The sequence below is a fragment of the Tursiops truncatus genome, chromosome 18 (genome assembly GCF_011762595.2).
Source record: "Tursiops truncatus isolate mTurTru1 chromosome 18, mTurTru1.mat.Y, whole genome shotgun sequence".
Taxonomy (NCBI): Eukaryota; Metazoa; Chordata; class Mammalia; order Artiodactyla; family Delphinidae; genus Tursiops; species Tursiops truncatus.
This window is the reverse complement of record NC_047051.1, coordinates 49,473,969-49,494,912: the sequence shown is the minus strand read 5'-3', so window position 1 is coordinate 49,494,912 and position 20,944 is coordinate 49,473,969. Positions and strand designations below refer to the sequence as shown.

Sequence of the window (20,944 nt, the reverse complement as noted above, 5' to 3'; positions counted from 1 at the left end):
TGTTCTGTGCTAAATTACCTAAAAATGATTCATGATATTCATGTGGTTAATCCCAGAGTAAGTGGTGTGAGGGTTCAGAAATATCTGGAAAATTGCACAGCCCCCCCAAGGATTTTTTTTTCTGAAAAAGTTTCAGTGAGAAAATTCCCAGTGATCTCAGAAAATGAGAAAGAAAAAATATGCCCTCCCCACACTGGTACATTAAAAAAAAATGTTTTCATACCTTAATCCAGAGAGGGTGGAACATTGGGTACTCCTGTCTTGAGACCCAGTATTTTATAAGGTCCTATATACTTGCTGGAAATAGGTATCTAGAGCCAGTTTTCTGTAGCAAGGAACAGAAGGGGGCATGGCCACTAGCAGGTGCTAAGATAACCTTGCAGTGTTTGTGCATTATCAGAGCATGTGATGACTTCTTATCACTGAAGCCAAGATTAGGGTTGGCTGCCGGGCAGTGCCCTGGGGATGTTTCCTTCAGGACACATGTTTGCAACCTTCTTAGGATCCTTCTTCTCTTTTGACTTTTGCTTGTGTCACTTGTCAAAAATCTAGGGCAAGTAAAAGCAGAAGTTAATTTTGTTATATTAGATCTCAGAGAAGAGAGGCTATAATAAACACTGAAGACTACTACGATGAATACTTAGCATGGTATCCTGATTCAATGATTGATTTATTTCCTATTTTAACTCCATCTGGCACTTACGTGAGCTTCATCGAGTCATAAGTCTCCAAGCCTCAGTGATCTCATCTGTAAAATGGAGCCCTTCTTCCTGGGTCTTGACAGGGTGTTTTGAAGGTAAAGATAGGTAAGGGTACTATACACAGTAGAAGCTGGGTCTATACTGAATACTTCGGTCAGACCTACAATTATAACCCAGGTCTTTCAGACCAAGTCTGAATTCCGCCTTTTGGAGTTACATGTTAGAATTACCTATCTAAATAACAATGTAGAAATGTGCAGACAGAACACCTTGTGTTTGGAACTCAGATCTGTGGTTTTCATAGTTGGTCATTACTTCAATCTGTCCCAGTTTGTGTGGTTGCCACGGGATCACTGAAAAATGGTATCTCATGTTCTCTGTTTATAAAAGCATCACTTACCCACCTAGGGCTTAATAAATTGAAAGTTTTACTGCTTAGAAAATAATCAGGTGTTGAGAAGCACAAACTGTACGATCATTTTCTGAAGGTTAATAGGCTTTTTCTCTTTCTGTTTTCTCCTCCACAGCATTACCATCTAACATGAGGTCACTTCTCCAGATGAAGGAGAGGTTGAAGTGTCACACCCAGCATGATCAGTTAGATGATGGAGAAAAGAGGCATTTGCTACCTGACCTTAATCTCCTGGGCAAGAATGACTGAATGGGGAAGGCTGAATACAGAGAGACTCAAAGGTGGAGGAAATCAGCAGAGTATCATTTAAAGAGACACAAAGCAGTATGAATGTTGACTCATGACAAAATGGACATCCTCAGGGTAAATGCTTATTGGGTTGTATACTGGTTCACTTCTTTGTTTAATTCGGAGTGACTGCAAAATGAATATAAACACCTTTAACAAAAGCAGTGTGGTAGAAAAGGAAGCAGGTACATTTTCCAAAACGTCTAGATTTTGTATCACTTAACTTGCTTAACCGAAGTGACAAGGAGAAAGATGACACAAAATATATGGGAGCTGCAGGATGTTCTATGAAGACAGAGGAGATATGACTAAGAAGGGAATATGATAGCTGACTTCCTCTATTTAAAGGCTTGTCATTGGAAGAAGGATTAGACATATTTTGGTAGGAATGGCAGAGTGGAGGTGTATAAGGACTCGGCTTTGACTTAGTGTAAGGAATGGCTTCCCGATATTTGGAACTTGACAATCATAGGAGCAGCCATGCTTAGCTTCCCATTTCTGGGTCGATGGATAACCATGGGTGTAGAGGGATTCTTGCATTAAACAAGATGACCTCAATCACCCCTTAATAGGCCTGTTCTGGAGCTTTAAATCACACTGGAGAGGTCTAAAATGATTCTGAAACTTCTTTAAGAGCAGAACTGAAGGAACTTTGGAGCTGCTCAGGCTTTGATAGAATTAGTCCTTCTCGGCAGCGTGCACGTATGTTGTAGGCCTGGGAATGGTTGCTGGTCTGCTTCAGTTATGGACAGCTGGTGTTAGCCAAGGGATGTACTGGATTAGTCGTCCCTAGTAACAATCATATGAGATGTTTCTGGATTATTAGGTGATATCTTTTATGTTTACTCTTTCAGTTTTATATTTATTTTTCTTTTCCATTCAAGCACAACTTAATGTAAAAGCATTGTGGTTGGGAATCTGCTTCTCAAAATAAACCACTTATTTTTTTCTAGAATCCATTTTGTTGTTTGTATTTGTGGAGTTCAATTGTGAGACATCAATTTATCGTACCTGTGGAAAACTAGCAGAAGGTCCAGAGAAAAGCCATGGAAATGATGAAGAACTAGGAAAATGGAATTCAACCATGTATCCTGGAGAGGTAAGGTCGAGGATAACATTTACACTTGTTTGCATGCCTATTTTCCTAGCACAGATGCTCAGATACCTATGTGTTGATCAACTTATGTACAATTGTGGTCTTCTAGTTTATGGAGGCTACTGTAGAGGATGTTTTCTACTGAGACACGGGCATGATCAAGATGGTTACATAGTAGGTACACTAAATTTAACAAATATTTATTGGATTAACTTGAATTCAATGTTAGTTTCAGTATAAGCGTCACACTGATAGTGAAGGTCATTCATTAAACTTTAAAATGTGTTCCCAAGGAACACCGTGGCATCTTCATTTGAGAACATCTTTTAAATTGGTTAGCTAATTATCTGTTTAGAATAAAAGCAGAGGAGCAATTCTGAGCACTTCATAAGGGCTCATACAGTTCTTGATTTTACTTGTGCGCTTTGCTTGTGTGTAAGCACTAACTCTATAACTCAGGGGTAAAATAACGCATACGTACGACGACTAGGTAGAAAGAATCTTCTCATTTGAAATCTTGATTTTTCTCTAATCACAAAGTATATGATAGTCCTACTTCTGCACTATCAAATTTTCTAATTAAAATAATTATCACATATATGCCTAAGAGTGCCCAACATGTATTGCAAACCTGTTGTCCCTAGGAAAAATTGATCCTGGGGAAGAGGAGATAGCATAAAACTTTGACTTAAAAAAAAAAGGTAACTACGTGGAGGACATATTGTTCCAGAACAAATAGTGCCAATGGGAATTAAGAGGTTCAAGCTGGAGTATGATTATAATTATACTGTTGGAGGAACTCTCTGTGCTTTTCTGGCTGATGAGTACTGTAGGAGACGCTTGGTGTTCACCTCTCCAGCATCCGTTATCCCCCAGGAAGTTTACATGACACTGATCCTACTTATACCTCCAGGTATGTAATCAGATGGTTCTGATTGGCTTAGTCTAATCTGAATATTTCAGTCTCCCTGTCCATAAGGGAAGAGCATGTAACACAATCAGGCCAGTGAGAATGTGGATTCCAGAAAAGGGCTTCTTTTCCTCTGAATGGTGTGGTGAGGCGATGTAAAGGCTGACACTACTGCAGCCATTTTGCTACTAGGAGGGAGAGCCAAGATCCTGTCAAGATGAAGCTGACTAGCTCTTTGTTCTTCAGTTTCCTCATCTTTAAAATGGATATGATAATAGCACCTTTGTCTGGGTTTGTTGTGAAATTAAATTGTTTAACTTACACATAAGATGCTTAGAATAGCATCACCAATAAATGATAGTTTGTATTAGTAGATAGAGTGTATTTCCTCTCCTTTAACAAAAGCATCATTTCCCCTCCCTGAGCCTAATGTAATAATTTTTAGGGCCTTAGCTGTCTGGCTAATTGTATTTAATTCCTTATGTTTTTCCCCTCTTAGGTGAGCTCTATACTTAAGTGATCTCTGCACAGAGTTGGTTTTGCCAGTAATAAATTGTCCGTGTCAGCATTTAAATAATGAAACCTTAAGGGCTGGTCCCTAAGTGCCATCTCTGGACTTCTAGTACCTGCAAAATACCTGATCCTTCCTCTCGAGCCCAAAGCTCTGTCCGGGTTTTGCAGAGAAGCAAGAGTTGTGATGCTGTTTCCTAGCAGTGCCCACAGGCAGGATGTGTTGTCAAATGGGAACTAACCTGGGGCATCTGTTGAGCTCAGTTAAGAGTCTGAGCTAATAAGGGTGGCATATGCCTGTGTCTGGGAGGCCAAGAATTGCGCACGCAGAGGCTTCTGTGCTGTTCTTGCTGTCCTAGTAACATTTCTTCCTCTAATATCCATGTTTATTTGCTTATTATTTTAAAGATAACAAGATTTAGCAGAGATAGAGAATAATGGTCAGCATCAATTCTAGAAGCTATAAATAATGGACTTTTCTTTGAAAAGCAACTATTCCATTTTAGTAAGAAATTTGTCAAGTTTTTGGTTAAATTTGACAGAACAAAGACTTGTGATATTTATAGATATTCTTGTGGTGTTTTGCGAGAGACAGATAGGAACTATGTAAAGATATGTACTTTTAAAAGGTCTAAAATAGGTTACCTATAAGTAGAGGCGTGGGTGGGCAGAGGGTGAGACTTGAAGGAGAACTTCCAGTTTTTACTCTATGTATATCTGTATGGTTTGAATTTTATTTTACAGTGAATTTATGTATTGCTTGTATAATTTTCAGAGTTTAGCTTTAAAATGTCAATAATCCCATCCAAGTTAAGGGTTATATTTTCTATGACTAATTGTTCAGATCAGGTTATTGTAATCATTCCAGGTGTTTATACTTGAGTCACCTCATGATTCAGATGAATTCAGACTATTAAACTTAAATATTAAACTTAAATATTAACTCCTTATTTATGTTTGGAATATTACATAATTTAATGTTTCTCAAAGACTACCTTGCCTATCTCTTTTTTGAGCCCCCGCCCCAAATTTGGGCTGTATTTACATCTGCAATGAATATTTTGCCTGAGAGATTTGTTCTGAGATAAAGCAGCATGTTGGATCTCCTGCATATTTATGACTATTGGCTTTCACCACTCCTGGTTGCGTGCGAATCATTTGCTCTGTGAACAGAACTTTGCAGTAACCTCACACTCATGGCGATTAGCGCATTCTGTTGCCATTGGATCTAGCAGCTCATGGAAAGTAGAAATTTCGAGTGAGATGGGCCCAATCTTTCCGTTCATATATGGGGAGAGTTTGGCCCAGGATGCTCAGGGGTTTCCAAGGCCCTGATTACTCTTGGGGGCAGGTTGGGGACCAGGATCCAGGTCTTCTGGTTCCTTCTGCTTCCTGACACATGATGCGCTGAGTCACCCAGAAGTCAGCCTGCTGGCCTCATTTGCATCCCGGATGCCGGAAACAAAGTTGAACCATGTGGGCCTTGGGAAATCCAGACGATAGGAAGTGAAGTTAGTGGAGTAGAATGTGGTATAAATAAACAATAACATGCAGGTTTAAACTGAGGACTATCTTACCTCTGTGTAGCATTCTGAAAAGATTATTTCTTTTCTGCTTATGAAAATAATACATGCTCAATTTAGTAAATTTTTGAAAGCATAAAGAAGAAAATCAAAATTACTCTTAACCACTTTGCCAAGAAATGATCAAGATTAATATTTTGGAATCACACACACATATATATGCATAATCAAATCAGATCGTGTTGCATATATAATTTTGTATCTGAGTGTTTTCATTTAATATTATATGATGAGCACTTTCCCATGTCATCGAATGTTCTGCATCAGTATGGTTTTTAAACGGCTAAGTAATAGTCTCAGGTGGTTCTTGTTGTTTTAAGTGATGAACCATCAGAACTGGATGATGTGGAATAAATCCTGGTATATTAAAAGAAAGGGGTGCTAAGGTTTGGTGCTACGATCTGAGGTGTCAGCGTGCAAGGAACGGTGACAGCAGCAGCTGAAAGCTGTCAGTCCTTTGCAGGCAGCAACATGAGGGTGTTTAGTGGCAGGTGACAGGAAGTCAATTCAAAGACACACATTTAAGACAATGTAATAGCTTCTTATTTTGTCCTCCCCCTCAGCATACATTTGTAACGCAAAGCACTACTTAGGCCAAACACTGGTCAGTCTAGGCTCCCGCAAGATAACGCCCTCATCTTGGAAGTGACTCAGATACAAAACTGACTCTTCAGAATTCAGGCACCAATAGTCCAGCCCACTTTGTCCTCTTTAGACATCCGGCCTTTAGACCATGTCCCTGTTCATTACTCTTCCACCAGAAACAGGGCAATTAAAGGCGGAAGGGGTAAAATGTCAAGCAGTCCACTTTGTTCCATGTTAATTGGTTTTGCTAAAAGGGTGTTGAAGGATGAGGTAAAGGATTTGAAGGCCTTGCCTTCGTTTGCTTCATGTGTTCCCTGTTGCCATGGATAACTGGGAACTTGCAGAGTGGCAAGGACCAACATAACCTGAAAGATGAAAGTCAAATCCAGCATCGAGGTTGGTTTATCACTTGGGACTGTGGAGCCCTGCGTGATTCGAGAGGGCTCCTCTTCTGAAAAGTCCTGGAAGAATGGGGCTGGGACAGAGATGAAACCCAGCCTCCCTCTAGTGCTCTGGCTGCGGTAATGCCTTTCCTTCCCTCTCTCCTCATTTCCCCAGATTTCTAGTATATTTGATCATTAAAGAAGTTAATCATACCTCTGTTCTAATGAGTTAAACAGAATTCAGGTAGGGAGCACAGTACTTCAGGTGCAAAGAGAGTTTATGTAATGATCCCAGGAAATGTTCCTAAGACTGATACATACTCTCAACGTCCTGAGAGCAGTAAAGATGCAGCGTCTTTTGCTTGCTTTGTGTTTTCATTGTGGGTTGGGTTGATGAAGCGTCTGTTGCCAGCAGGCTATGGTTTCCTCCTGTGCAGAAGTGCCACATTTGCAGCTCTTGGTGAGGGATGAGCTCGGAATGTGATTTCTTCCTTTTTCCCCCAGCAATTTTCTGCCTGCCTGCATGAAATGCTAATGAACATCTCACACATGACAGAGCAATGAGATGTATCCTTATTTTACAAGTTTTGGCAGATTCGACTTTACAAAGTCTAAGTCTTTTTTAAAACTTTTAAAAGGTTTTTGGTTGCATTGGGTCTTTGTTGCTGTGCGTGGATTTTCTCCAGTTGCGGCGAGCGGGGGCTACTGTTAGTTGCAGCGCGTGGGCTTCTCATTGCTGTGGCTTCTCTTGTTGCGGAGCACGGGCTCTAGGCGCGCAGGCTTCAGTAGTTGTGGCACGTGGGCTCAGTAGTTGTGGCACACGGGCTTAGTTGCTCTGCGGCATGTGGGACCTTCCTGGACCAGGGATCGAACCCATGTCCCCTGCATTGGCAGGCGGATTCTTAACCACTGTGCCAGCAGGGAAGTCCCACAAAGTCTAAGTCTTAATGTGACGGTGACAAGACACTTCCAGCACACCCTTCTCCCATCTCCTTCAACTTTGCACTCCGGATGTTCCTCTCCCCACGCTGAGCTGATGTGTTGTGTCTCTGATTTGCAGTAAGCTCTATGTTGCCGTGTCATCTCTGCATCTCATCCTTTCCCACCATGCCTCTGTGTCCAAGTCGCTGGGAAAAGTCTAGCTCCGGCAAAGTTAAGTCTTGAACTTCAATCTCAGACCAAGTCAGGTATTGATTATCAGTTGTTAGCGAGTAGCATCAAACCACATTTTATTTATTTATTATTTTAACTAGTTGGGGGTGGGATGGGGCACAAATAGGGAGCTGAACAAGCTTATGGGCTGCAGGTTAAATGCTTAGATGATTTTATAATTATACCATCAAATAAGTTTACTTGTGGGGGACTGAAGGACTTGGCTAATTGATGGTGCCAGTGGAGAGCTTAGTTTGGGCCACGGTGATCTTTCTTTGTGGAACTGATTGCTCTGATAGTCTCGCCACATCTGCAGGAGGGCCACTCACAGATTCCACGAGTGGCAAAAGTGTGCATGTGCCTGAGGCACAAAGGATGCAACCTTGCTAACTGCAGAGACAAATAGAGATGCTCCTCTGGGGGAAGTCTTCTGTCAGAGGAGGAGCCCAAGCATGTGAAGTTGGGGTTCATCCTGTTTCCTGTTTGCAACCCAAGGCTGCCTGTGGCATTTGGGCACATTTCTTTTTTTCAACTGTAGAAGAATGAGAGAGACCAGAGAAGACAGAGACGGATTTTGTAAATGCAGTAAAACTTAGAAAGATCCAGGGCAGAGAAAAAGATGGGCCTGGGGATACATTCCCCAGCATGAATTCAGCTTGTCCAGAGTCCCCTGGTTCTGAGGTTTAATTCGGCCTCTGTGTTTCCTTATTTCTGTTCCATCTTCACCTTATGCTCTCCTTGTTCATCTTCTCAGTGAACTCAGAAATTCTAGTTTATGATAGTAAGGTTACTATCAAAAAGTCCATGGCTGCAAACGGTACCAGCTAGGCAGCCCTTTGATCGATAATATACCCAGAAAAAAGATGTGTTTCCTCTTTTGTTCCTCTTAGTTTCTGTCATACAGAAAAGAAACTGAAAGATGCCACAACTGGATAAATAACTTAGGAATAAACGTGCTCTGCTATAGACCTGATCTCAGAATAGCCTAGGGTAGTGAACTCAAAATAATTATAAGTATTAAGAAAGTTGAGTTGGAAAGATCCTTAATTTTTCTGGAAGAGCTTCAATATTTAGAAAAAATTTAATAAATTAGCATTTGTGGTTGGAATAGCAAAGGCCAAGAAAGTTTGATTGAACTTTATGAAGGTGTAAAGAATATAGTTGGGGTTGACATGCACGTGCCCAATCTAGGAACACCTGGCAGGAGGTGGAACTGGAAGCTTATGAATCTCACAGAAGAATAAGGATATAAAGTATAAACAGATTCAAAAAGGCTTAGATAAATAACAGTCATGGTTATAAAGGAAGTGGTGAGACCCTGGAGGGTGCATTTCCACTTTTGTTTTTAATATTCTAAATATTATTTTGAACTAATTAAAAAAACATTCTTTTTTAAAAAAAGAATGTATATATATGTATAACTGAATCACTTTGCTCTACATCAGTAATTAACACAACATTGTAAATCAACTATACTTCAATTTAAAAAAAAGAAAAACGTTTCCAATTTTACATTCTATTATTAGAAAAAAAACATGGAAAGTTAAAAAAACAATCTGGGCAACATAAAAAGGAAGAAGAAAATAAGGATTAATTATAGTCTCACTTGACAGAATTTTTAACATTTTAATATATTTTCTTTCACTTTTCTACACTATTTAAAAATTATTTCACATGGTTGTGAGTTTGCAGTTTCTTATTCTTCTTTTATATTTTTATTTAAGCCCAAAGTTTTCTCTATGTCTCCAGGAAGTCTTTATTTTAAATGATTTTAAGATGCCATTAACTGTACAACACCTTATTTTACATACTACTACGAAAGGAAAAAAAAAATGTTTCCAATTAAGCTATGACACAAAGCCTTAATGATCTCCTGAAACACATTTGTTGCTTACACCAGCCTTTTGATGCTTTGACATTTCTTTCATCTCTCCTAAGCGTTTGGCAATGCTCTTGGCTTGAGTTGCACTACTTAGCGTGTAGGAGATGCTTCTTTTGCATATTCCTCAGCAAACAAAATGTAGCACAGTTTCATCTACTTAGGTTCTATAAAACACACGATTTTTTGCTTTGGAACAAAATATGGAATAGTGATCATTTCCCCTAGGATGAATATGTGCTTCACCAATATAAAATTTACCCACTGCAGCTCTGTTTACATGCCTATCTGTGTACACAATAACTTTTCATCTCAATACCCAATCACAGTGTTACTTTTGAAGACATTTTAAATGGCAGTGAAATCAACATGTGTAGTACCAACAATGTACATCAATCATTTGAGGTAATGACAAGATGAACATCTGTGACCAAGTTAATGCATGCCTGCCGGTGACAGCTACTTTGTGGCTACTTCGTAGCTGATGGTGACAATAAGGGGCCAGCTACCATAAGACACATTCCAATTTCAGATATGTTAAAATCTGGAAAAAAGTGAGTCTTAGTATCAATGAATGCACCTGAATTTAATCGACCATTTTGTTATTCTGGATCTTTTATTTATAAAAATTTATTTATTTATAAAAGATAAACTTATTTTCTCTTATAACACAGATGTTTCTTTGCATCTGTGATTATTTCCTTGGAATAGATTCTGAGAAGAGGAATTATGCAGTCAAAGGATAGACATATTTTAAAGGTTTTTGACATGTATTTCCAAATAGCTTCACAGAAAGGTAGTTGCATTTATATAGTCTTATGAACAATGCTATTTCAGCTTCCTAAACTTGACTTAATGGAGGAAAGCTGTGGTAGGTAGCCTGCAGGATGGCACCAAAGATTCAGAGTGGTGGCATGTGGCTTTGAGACTTGGTCTTACAGGATTGTACCTCCCCCCTTGCTATTTTGGACCACATATCCTTCAGATGACTGAAACATCTTACCAAGAAAAGAGACTTTCTGGATTCCATGAAGAAGGAGGAAAGTCTACATTAAATCCAGGTCAGTATCATGTAATATTACATCTCTCTATCAACATCAATTATCTTACATGTTAAGCAGAAACATTTAAAATAATGCACATTCCTTTTGATGTGGAATGTTTCCATTTTCCTTGGGCTGATATGTCTATCTGTGTGGCTTTGGGTCTTTGCCTTACAGATGCTTAATGCGGGTGGCATCCAAATGCATGACAAATGGAATATTTGCTAGAAGTTAATTAAGAGTTCAAGAGAAAACAGGAGGGTCAAATATCTGTGCATTATAGATGAAGATCAGAGTAGCAATTGGATTGAATTCAATTCAAGAAACACTTATTGAGAGTTAACTCAGCCCGTGTCAGGTAGTATGAATAGTGTGATCCGTAAAACTGATGGTCTGCCTGCCCTGGTGGAGCTTACAACCAAGGAGTAGCATCACTCATCCCAACTTTCTTGAAAGGTACCCTCATCTTCTATCATAAAATGTAAGTATTTGAGGGGTTCAAAGGATGCTGAAGCTGGGAGTGGACTGTAAAATGTTTTACCGGGAGAAAGAGTTTTTCTCTTTCTTATATTCTGTGGTATGCTGGGCACAGTCGGTTGGAAACTCCTTGTCAGCTCCCATGATGTCCAGATCAACACGTCGCCAATATGCTTTCCTAAGATTTTGAGAGTCAAACGGAATCTGTCTTCTTTAGGTTATCCCAGGACCCCAAAAGGTCCGTGTCTCCTCCCAAGAATAGAAACACTGTGTGTGTTTGTGTCTTGTTCTTCTCTGGTACTTTCTATCTGCATGTCATCCTGGGCACCCTTAGAGGCTGTGTGATATAGTGGAAAGTTATGGGAATTTGGAATTATAAGAACTAGGTTGGAATCTGTTTCTTCCACTTCTTAGCTGTGTGTGACCTTAGGGAAATTGTTTAATTTTTCTCGGTCATCATTTTCACAGCCACCTTATGATTTTAGATACTATTAAGCCCATTTGACACTTGAAAAACCAGAAGTTCAGCAAGGTAAGGTAATTTTCTCAAGAACTAGGGTTCAAATACATGGAGCTTGACTTTAGTGTCCATACTTAAGGACTCAGTTATGTCAATTATTAAGAGCTGAACATAGTATTTGGTTCATAGAGAATCCACAATAAAATACAATAACTATGATTATGGTTGTTATGACTCAGAACCAGGATAATGGGAGTATTTACCAAGGTGGAAGCAAAATCTCAATGGCAGACCTGTGCTGGAGTTATTTTGGAGTAGAGAATCATTCTCATTCAACCTCTGACCCCAACCACATGTAAGGCTAACCTTGATTAGAGTGGTAAATGTCATCTGTAATGGAAAGATCTAATTTTTATAATTCTACTTTTGCTGTAAAGAAAAATTAAACTTTTGACATTTTAAATTAGTGCTTTAGATAGCCCTGGATTGACATATGTGGTACGAGGGGCCTTAAACCAAGATCTAAAATATAGAGATGAATCCTTAATTAATGAGTTATGGGTCCTGAGAAGAGGTTAAAGTTAAATAAAATATCTGAAACTAGTGCTGTTTTGAGGTGTTTTAAAATGTTCCTATTTCACATCCATTTTTAAAAATAGGGCAAAATGTATGTAGATTTTCATATATGGCAACGCATATAAAAGTTTTGGCTAATGATACACTGTTACCTCTTTGGCTCAGTATGGAGAAATGCAGTCTAATTTTCTTATCATTTCCTCCCTATCTTATTAGCATTTCAGAGGTTAATCCTCTGTTAACACATCTTCTCAGAGTGCTCTTGTTTTACACTCACAGGTTTTATTTATTTTTTATCCACCGTAGAGAGCTATTGTCCTCATTTTTTGTTGCATTTAGGTAGGGGATTGATGTTGTTCAAGCATCATGTTTAAGGATGGCCTTCCCGTTCTTTCCCATTCCATTCTTTTTTTTCAAGTTTTCTGTTGCATCTGAAATAGTCTCTAAGTTTCTGGAGAGGATTAAAAAAGCATTTTATAGCAAAATTTAGAGCAAAAACTATTGCAATTATTTTTCCTTCTTTGAAACAGTATCAAGTCTCATTTTTCTGCGTAATGGTGACCCAGATTATCTGGTTTGGGTAGACAAACAGGACAGTGACTTGACCATGAACATGTCCACCCTCACAAGTCCTTGGGGAGGGTGAAGAGCTTGTGATATGGCCACCAAAACATGTGTGCTGCTTGATTTTCCACAGAACTATGAAAGTTCAATTCAAATAATATTCATTAATGGACCAATTTTTTTTAAACCTACACCAAGTAAAAATGAACTTATTCAGAAGCTGCTGGCAACACCTGACTGTGGCTTTGAAGATCTGATCTAACCCAAAATACTCCTGTTTTTGAAGGAAGTGAAGAATAAAACTCATTGCTTCACACTTACATAAACACTTATAAACATGCAAGAAAACCAGTTTTGTTTCTAGAGTGTATGTCAGTCCTTTTGAGATGAAAAAATTCAGACTTCAGGCCTGGGACCTAACTGGAATTATTTATTATTAATGATTTAGTGTTTTATTTTTTCAGAGTTCATTACTCTTCAAGGTCCAATAACAATAATAAATGAAACTAACACAATATTGTAAATCAACTATATGTCAATTTAAAAAATAACAATAATAAAGAAGAACTTTTTCTTTAATTTTACTTCACTGCCAATGAGACTCTACTGTGGATTTTGTCAAAAGAGAAGTAAGTAAATTTGAAAACTCAAGACATCCTACTCATCTGGAAGGGTCCATTCCATCATCATCCTTTAAATATTTTGTTCAAATAAATTTAGACAAATGAACACATCTGAGATATTTTGTTTGGGAACTCATCAAGAAACTCCAAAGTTGTGAGTCTTAGTGTGTATTTACTGAAAATTGTAAGAGCCAAGAAAGGGAGAGTCAATTTTAGGATCCTAAGAATATATAATTAAATCACCCTGCTTTGTTCCATAAAAGTGACTGAAGATTAATGAAATCCATTTTCATCTCTAGTGTGATGCTGTTCGTGACAGGGACAATTTGTATGAAATAGAAGCTAACCTGCCTCATGAAAAAACTGTAATAAAGGTTTCTGTTTCTGCCACTGAATCACAAACCTTTCAAACTCTTCTCCTCAGTGCATTTATCCCTCCTAGAGAACTCTATCGGAACCCCCTATAATGTTTGTGTGTAGAAAGGCGTAAAAGTCCAGTGGAGTTACTAATGATGGGGGAGATGGAAGATTAACTTCTTTCTTAAAAACTGAGAGAATCTCAGAACATATCCTTTTATTCTACACAGGTATGAGGGTCTGGAAAATGTCTTCTTTAAATATACAGGTATTTTTATGGGGCTCTTAAACCTTTGTCTGATACTGTAGTTTCCTCCCATATGTTTACTGTCAACTAACAGCTGAGAACCGATGAGCTGGGTGGAAATGTTTTGGAAAGCAGCAGTTCTTCCTTTCTGACAACTGTTTCTTTTGTATAACTCAAACTTCTTCTAAAAAACAGAATACGATTTATTTGCATATTTTTTGTCGATAGAACATGACCAATAAGGGTAGTTTTTGCATGATGTGAAAGGGGGTTTTGTTAGATACAGTTTCCTTTATTGTGATTAGAATGGATGTGACACAAACATGCTGTGTTTTGGGAAGATCACTCTGGCCATAGTGAGGGAAATAAGGTGAGACTGGAACCAAGGAGACCAGATTGAAGGTTAGTAGGAGAGGTATGGAGAAGAGGGAACAGAATTCAAGGATTTTCTAGGAAGTAGAGTTACTGGAAGGGAAATTTATTGAGGGGGGAAAGAGGATTTATTATGACTCAAAATGTCTTCCTTGGGTGATGGTAAATAGCATTGATCGAGATTGAGAATGCAGAGGAAAGACGCTGCTGTGACATTTTGCGATTGAGATGCCTTTGGTGCCTGCATATGGTTCAGGTAGGAGTTGAGCTCAAAAGAGAAATCTGTATTGGAGATTCAGAATTGGTTATCTTCATCCATATGACAGTTGGGAGTGTGTGGTTTGAGAAGACAAGGGGAAGGAAAATGAGAAAACTGAAACATGAAAGGGTGGGTAGAGAAGACGAGATTGTGAAGGAGTGTCAGAGAAAGGAGGCAAGGATGCTTGAGTCTCCTCACCATCACATGAGGAATGCTTGAATGAACAGCCATGTTTGGCTCTCGGGAGAGCAGATCCTTCCAAGGGTGGGCTGGTGTGCCTTTTGGTCTTTTAAAGAGGGACTAGATTTAGTCTGTGTTGCTCCTCCTGAGGGTACTGAAGAACTTTATGGAAGTAAATTCTGCTTTTGTTTATGGAAGCACTTTCAAAACATGGAAACACACAACAGGGGATGTAACTACCCCAAAGCATCCTTAGCTGCCTCCCCATTAAAGAGAGCCTTACTGCCCATCAATGAAGAAGTAAGTCCCGATTGGAGGGGCTGGTGGGGACACTAGATGACTTCTAAGATTCTCTGAAGTCTAGGAGTCGATACAAAGACTAAAGAAAGTCATACTTTTTTATGAAAGTGCTTTGCAAAATTTAAGCTCAGCTTCAAGGGGACGGTGCAATGCTATAGTGACAAACAAACACACACTCACACAGTGAAGACAAATGGCATTTCCCCTTCATGTTGGCATTCCCCCAAATTGTGATACCTTAGTCCCCCTTATCCTATGGTGTAATATTCAGGCTTAGAAATTATACAAATTAACCCTTTTGAGGAAAGATCAGACAGCTTTTCTTGCCTTGTTGTCTATTTGTATTTGAAAATAAGGAGGTACCTTTATAGAGGTTTGTAGTCTGATAGTCAAATGATCAATATTGTTTTTCCTGCAAAGATATGATCTTTCATAATACAGATTTGTCACTGTGCTAATTCCACGTCAGAACCTCAACATGTCTTAGGTTCGCTCTTATTGTGGCACCATAATGCTGTAACTGCTGTACCAAAGAAGACTCAGAAACATATATTGTTCATGGGGAATCCTTGAGAATACATTAAATGAAAATAGCCCATAATAACCAATAATTTGATCCTATTAAGCCAGGCAGATGTGTCAGGGTTAGGAAGGCTATTATTTATTTTACAGAAACACATTTCTGATGGCACATGTAGATTGAAGTTAGCATGTTGGGATTAGAAGTAGGAGAGGACTTGAATGGAATTCTGGTTGTTCATATAATTTCTCCTGCTCAGTCACATAGACTTTATTATACCAAATTACAATTTGCATCATTCAAATGCAAATGAATGTTCAAAGCCCTGTGTGGGCTTCATGTAATTCTTTTTGGGCAAGAGCTGCTCAACGCTTCACTTATTTGAAAGAATTCAGTGATGCAACTAATTCCAAGAGAAAAAAAAGATGTGAATTTGGAAGTGTTCTTCTTATTGGAAGGGATGATATAATCATATCAGATTCGCATCTGGCTTTATTTTGCTGTCTCTCCTCTTGGTTTCTCTAAGTGTATATGACTTATGGGATACATTATATCCCTTTATCTGACTGTCCTTTGTTTCCCAGTCTGAATTTTCCCAGAATCATGATCCCACTTAAGTATTGACTATAAAAGTAAGGAACAGAGAGGAAAGTTTTGAAAAGCATAGCAAGCTAACAATGTTTTTATGGAAATGTGGAAATGCATTCAATGGTAACACTTCATTTTTGGCCTTTATGAACCAATCTCGCAGTCAGCCAGACTGCTTATAGCGCGGGACACTTCATAAGTCACCAAACCTGCCTTGCCAGTTTATTTTAACATCTCCTGTTCTCAAATGTAAGAAAATATTCACACAGCTTTTAATACTCTCCAGCTGTTCATTGGTAAAGACCCCAACATGAAGCTTGTAGGGAGAAAATTGTGCTTGATTTAAGTTCTAAAAGCAACTCTACAAAAAGCCTGACTCCCTTTAGCCTCTGCTCTCAGAAAATACACCTTCTCTCATCAGCCCCCTGACACTTGTCGTGCTTCTCAAGGCTTTTCAGTGGTGATTCTGTGGTCACCAGTTCAGGTTACTCAGTGAACAACTAACTGGTGTGAGCTTCCCTTCAGATCTTTCTCTGACCAGGTCCTGCCAGGTGCAGAACATGGTTTGGTTCTAAAGAGGTCCTGTGGAGATCTGATCATGCAGGATGCTTCATGGTGAAAAAGATGCATGGGACAAATCAGTTTGGGAAATGAGTTCAGAGCTTATAAATAGAAGTAGTATATTAAAGGGTCTAAGAAATGCTGCAGTAAAGAACTTCTACTTAACTGTTTAACCCAGTAGTAGATCACAATATTTGAGAGCACTGATTTGAGCACAGATGGACTTGTACTGAAATCCCAGGCTCACCATTAGCCATGAAACTTGGGCAAGCTACTTCCCTGTACAATGGGCAAAACGAGTCCCAACTCAGGCTGTTGTGGAAAGGAAAAATATAATGTATATAAAACATTCCGCAGAGTGCAGGATCATAGTCTACACTCAGTTACTCATTTGTAGTATAATGTTATTATCTTATGTGGTTGTATGACTCTTCTCCAGGCAACATACAAGGAACTACTCTTCTAAGGAAAAGTGATGGGAAATGTTGGTCTGACAGATTGTGATGTGTATCAATACTTTTAAAGAACTGAGAGGGTTAGCACCCTTTATATCATGAGAATTCTCTGTTAAGTTGGCAGATACCTCTGTCCCAGTGTTGTATCATAGACAAAACATATAGACTTTGGGGTGAATAATGCGAAATTGACTTTGAAATATAATACACAAAGGTTGTTGTAAATGAGGCCTATTTTCTGTCTTGAATATCAAAAGCTAAATTCTAGGACCTAGAAGTCCAGAAAGAAGCCCCAAGAGGTGAGGAAAAAAAGAAGGGAAATTTGTTTCCTTGTGCAAAGAAGTTAATGGAAAATTTGAACACCTGTGGGAACAGGAGTAGAGCCAAGTCATCTTTTAGAACAGAGATGAGGGTGTAACAAGGCTGATTATTAATTAGGTTCTAGTAGGTAATTGGTTTTTAAGCCCAAGTGAAATGTAGGGAGAGGTTTGTGTTCAACTCTGGTAACTGCCCTTTTTAGTTTTCTTCTTTCCCTCTGAGGTCTCTGCTGCCTTTTTCTTAATTCCTCCTCACCCAAGGCACTTTCCTCGATGAGGTAAAACTGTACAGAAACCTGCTGTTAGTTAGCTAAATTTATGAAAGTATCTGATCATTAATTCATGTGAAGGTATAAAGCGGAGTTTCTCAATCCCCTCACTCTTGACCTTTGGACTGGATAATTCTCTATTGTGGGGGGCTGTCCTCCACAATAGAGGACCTTTAACCAAATCTCTGGCCTCTACCCACCATATGCCAATAGCCCCCTTCACCTTAGTTGTGACACCAACAGTGTCTCCAGACATTGCCAGATGATTCCTGGAAGGTAATATCCCTCTCTCCCCTCACTGAAAACCCCTGAGTACAAAGGTTTTACAGCAGATAAATCTGTACCGTTTTCTGAGTCAGATTCCCTTTTTATCGTGTGTAATTTCTTAATTTCCCAAGACAGAACTTGGAAAATAAAATTCATTTATAAGCCACAGGTCAGGGAAGAGTGGTTTTGTACCATCACATCGAAGAGGTGGATGCCTCATTTATTTAAACCAAATAGTCCAAATCTGTTACAGCAAGTAAACTCTCCTCCTCAGCGGATGGTTTGGGATAGGTTTGAGGCTTCGTCCACATCTGTATTAAATTTGAAGCCTACTTCCCACACTTCACTAGAAATATTTTTAATGGTTGAGCATTAAGCAAGTAAAAGGATCTCCGATAGTCTATCTGACTTGGTCATAAATAAAGCAAGATAGCGAAATAGATTGACTGATAGCTTTTTGTCCTTTGGTGACTGAATCAGGTTTACTGGTCAACCAACCCTATGGCAGATCAGCACTTCCAACAAAGGCAAAAAGTAAATTCTAAACTGCGGGTATTTCTTTAAATACGCATTTGGCAACAAATGCAAAAGAATATGGGCCGAAGTCCAAAGACTGCTGTTTTTTTCCTTAATCTGCATTTGGCTTTTTGAGTCTGATCTTTCAGGTGCCTGTTTCCCTTTCTCCCTCCTCAATTGCCGTTCTTCTCTGTGAACTTTTTGTTTAGCAAAGAGGAACACATACTGTGCAATGAAAACATCGGCTGTAAATCATCTCAGCTATAAAATGTAGCAGTTTGGAGCCCAGTAATTGGGACTGTGTTTCTGAAAACAAGAAGGACAGCCAGCATCTGAGTGTGTCAGTTAATTGATCCACAGGGAGAGACTCTGGGAGTGTCCAAAAGACTGGGTTTTTTTTACACTTTTTATTGTTCTGATTTTTCCATGGGACCCACAGTTTTCCCTTGCTAATCATTTACCACAGCTAACTTTATTTTGTGTGTCGAAATTCCATTGATACTACAGAATCCAGAGCTCTGACACAGGGTGAGCCTTTCAAAAGCCTGAATACTTGGCAGGCATAAATATGTGTGCTCTATAGATCTGGTGCAAAGTGAGTGGGAACATTTCTTCATGGCCACAGTGCAGTTTGGGACACCAGCTACAGTGTTATCCGTGAAACCCAGGTTGGGAGCAAAGCACAATCCTTGCTTTGGTCACAGAGCAAATAATTAACTAATTTACATTAGATATATTAAATGTGCTCAGAATTCTTATTGCTTCATGAAATCCATAGTTTAAGAATATGGATATATGCTATATAAATGTGAAGATTTGGAGTAAAAATAGTCAACGCATTGAGTGAGCTGATATGTGTGTCAATGATTTGTTCTCTGAAAGTCAGGTATCAAGGAGATAATCTATTTTGTGAAGTTTGAGAATATGCATTCCCTGCACTGAAGTAAGAAGAGGGTTTAGTCTTCTTTCCTTTTTTGCCAAACCTGAGAGAATGTATTTAATTATATATAATTACACTTCTCTCTTTTAATCAGTAAATGTTAATCCTGAGACCCAGAAGGGTGGTTCCAGGAATGTTGGGAGCTTACATTCTAGAAACGAAAGGAGATTCTGGGGAAGGTCAAAGTTGAGGTGAGCTGAGCGAATGGCTGAATGTCAACTCCTTCTTTAGAGTGTGGTCTAATGTTGCTTTTCTCTCCTGGGCGTTAGGGTCTGATATCTCTAGCACCCAGCGTCACATGGTCACAGGGCACTCAGTAAATGAGAACTGAACTAGTTAATAGTAGTCATCCCTGTCATAGCATGCGCTTTTTTTTTTTTTTTTTTTTTCTGGTACGCGGGCCTCTCACTGTTGTGGCCTCTCCCGTTGTGGAGCACAGGCTCCGGACACGCAGGCTCAGCGGGCATGGCTCACGGGCCCAGCCGCTCTGCGGCATGTGGGATCTTCCCGGACCGGGGCACGAACCCGTGTCCCCTGCATCGGCAGGCGGACTCTCAACCACTGCGCCACCAGGGAAGCCCAGCATGCTTTCTTGACTGGCAGGCGAGAGAGGACTCAGGAAGGTGGACAGGGATGAACAGGGTCAGCTTCATGGAGAATGGATCATAAAGAAGATTGATTCTTTGCATGAAAGTAAAAGAAACTCCATTTAAAGTAGCAAAACGGAAAGGGAAGAATTTGTTAAATACTGAGGGGTCTCACTAACCCAAGAAAAGGAATTCAGTCAAGGCTCAGGAACTAGCCAGAAACATGCACTCAACCACTACCAGAACTTTCTCTCCAGTCCTTGATTCTGCTTGTTTCTGTTCAACTGCTCCTGCTTTTCTCTATTGGAACATTAGCCCTCTCTGCCTCTCTTTTACCCATAGCAGAACACATGGCAGATATTAAGACATCGGCATCCAAACTGTTATCTTTTTCTGCTTCAAATCTTTGGGCACTGAGTCTAAAAATCCTGGGGAAGGACCTCCTTGGCCTGGTTTGGATTAGAGAGTCATTCCTATTCCATTGACTAGGATCAGTGGTGGGATGTCATTCTGTCAACAGCGTGGCTTAGGCATTAGTCGGGGAACAAAAGGAGATGGACATTTCCTAGAAGGAATCGCCAAAGTGATGGTGCTGTTAGTGTCCACTGGTTTCAGTGTAATCCAAATCATAAGTGGATGAAGAGGAAGAAAAAAAAAGTAGGGACACAGAGGTCCACTATGAGTAAAGAGAAATGAGGAAATGTGTCTGTCGCTTCACAGGAATCCATTGCGGGCTACTATGTGCTGGTAAAGTCAGAAATGGCTTATATGAGAAAGACAGCTTTGATTCTGGCCTGGGGCTGGCCTGGATCTGGGGCTGGATCTGGAGAGACAGAGGAGAGGGAAGAAGTTTTCCGGACAAGGACTGCACAGAAACTAGGCTGGGGGCTCGAATGAGCTCCACATTTGGTGGCAGCGAGAGGCAGCCTGATTGTATTGACATATGCCTGTGGAGAATGTGCAAGAT

General features: G+C 39.5%; 1 long non-coding RNA gene across 1 annotated transcript in view; it reads left to right on the top strand.

Annotated features, from left to right (window-relative positions):
• The window catches only part of LOC117308818 (uncharacterized), a 497,295-nt gene that overhangs the window by 185,370 nt on the left and 290,981 nt on the right, over positions 1–20,944 (top strand). The window contains exons 6-7 of the long non-coding RNA XR_012327721.1: positions 1,229–1,476; positions 2,355–2,500. This is a non-coding gene — a long non-coding RNA (uncharacterized lncRNA). The remainder of the gene's footprint in view (positions 1–1,228; positions 1,477–2,354; positions 2,501–20,944) is intronic.